This window comes from Sphaeramia orbicularis, unplaced genomic scaffold, assembly GCF_902148855.1.
Source record: "Sphaeramia orbicularis unplaced genomic scaffold, fSphaOr1.1, whole genome shotgun sequence".
NCBI classification, from domain to species: domain Eukaryota; kingdom Metazoa; phylum Chordata; class Actinopteri; order Kurtiformes; family Apogonidae; genus Sphaeramia; species Sphaeramia orbicularis.
In genome coordinates, this window is record NW_021941590.1 from 206,448 (window position 1) to 207,836 (window position 1,389).

At 39.7% G+C, this 1,389-nt stretch overlaps 1 long non-coding RNA gene across 1 annotated transcript; it reads right to left on the minus strand.

Moving 5' to 3' along the window:
• Nucleotides 1–710: 710 nt before the first annotated feature.
• LOC115416312 (uncharacterized) lies at nucleotides 711–1,158 on the minus strand. Its single transcript, XR_003934947.1, has 3 exons — nucleotides 1,113–1,158; nucleotides 939–1,007; nucleotides 711–770 (listed from the first exon to the last, which is right to left on the minus strand). It is a non-coding gene; the product is annotated as an uncharacterized LOC115416312 (long non-coding RNA).
• Between the last annotated feature and the right edge of the window lie 231 nt (nucleotides 1,159–1,389).

Genomic DNA, 1,389 nt, shown 5'->3' on the forward strand with positions numbered 1-1,389 from the left:
TAAATTAACCAATATCGTCCTTGAATCGAATCGGCAACCACAAATCATGATACGAATCGAATCATTGTTAAAACGAATCGTTATACCTCTACATTATAGTCATATTTACAGTATGATTTCTGTAAGAGAGAATTAAGTCATTTGAGGAGTAAGCACACTCACTTTCTGGTTCTAGAAAGGAGTTCGAATGACTTTTAATCTATGTTAACACTTCTGGAAGTAAAACACAGAGAGTGTCCACCTTTGCTGTGCATCATACTCTCTCTCTCAACCATCTTTTCTGTCGCATCTACAGCTGTCTTATAGAATGAAAACTACTGAATGCATTTGCAACTTTTTAAAAAAGCTTTTACCACAATAAGTCCAAATTGTCTTATTTCAGCATCTTAAATGTATAATGTATAGCAGGGGTGTCAAACTCCGGTCCTGGAGAGCCGGTATCCTGCCTGTTTTAGATATTTCCCTCTTCCATCACACCTGGAAACCATTATATCATTATCAGGCTTCTGCAGAACTTGAAGATGAGCTGATCATTAATTGAACCAGGTGTGATGGAAGAGGGAAACATCTAAAACATGCAGGATACCGGCCCTCCAGGACCGGAGTTTGACACCTGTGATGTATAGGAACAGCTCTGAGCTGCCGACACAAATGTACATATTATGGTGGGAAAAGTGAGAGCCACGTATCAGGCTTACCTCCTGAGCTTTGCTCCTCTACAGGCTGCTGCTTTGAAGTGCCTTTCTTACATCTGGTCACAGGTTCCTCTCCTGGAAAACATTCATAGGAAACAAAATTATGTACGTGGCATGACTAAGAGTCTATACAGTCTAACTGATGATGTTCAGAATTACTGTGTATAGACTAAAGATGTTAGTATAATACAAAAAGGAAAATGTTAATGTGATCTAGCACACCAATCAGAAGCACAGATATACCTGCTGGAGCAGCTGGATCTTCATCTTCAGATGACTCCCCTGAGCTTTTTTCCACAACTACAGATTGGTCTTCACGATGGCAAACAAAGGCAATTTGTATCAAATGAAATATGCATGAATCAAAATTATAGAGGTGCACAGTTAATTTTGCCATTACAATTAATAAGTTCTTACCATCTGAGCTGATCAAGATTTGGTCCAGACTTTTCCCCTTGAATTCACACCATCGGTTACTTATGTGCTGGAAAAAGCGTCACACGACGCATTAAACGGCCACTTTCATGTGAACGCGCACAATCTGAAGAAGGAAGTCTGACAAAGAAAGTTGATAACCACCTTCATGATAACCATAACTCTAAGTTTTTTAGGTTTTATTGAGCAGAGTTACACAAAGAAAGCCCGTCTATGTTGAACTGGCTTCGTAGTACAGCCGTCTGGTGTACTTGGCGTC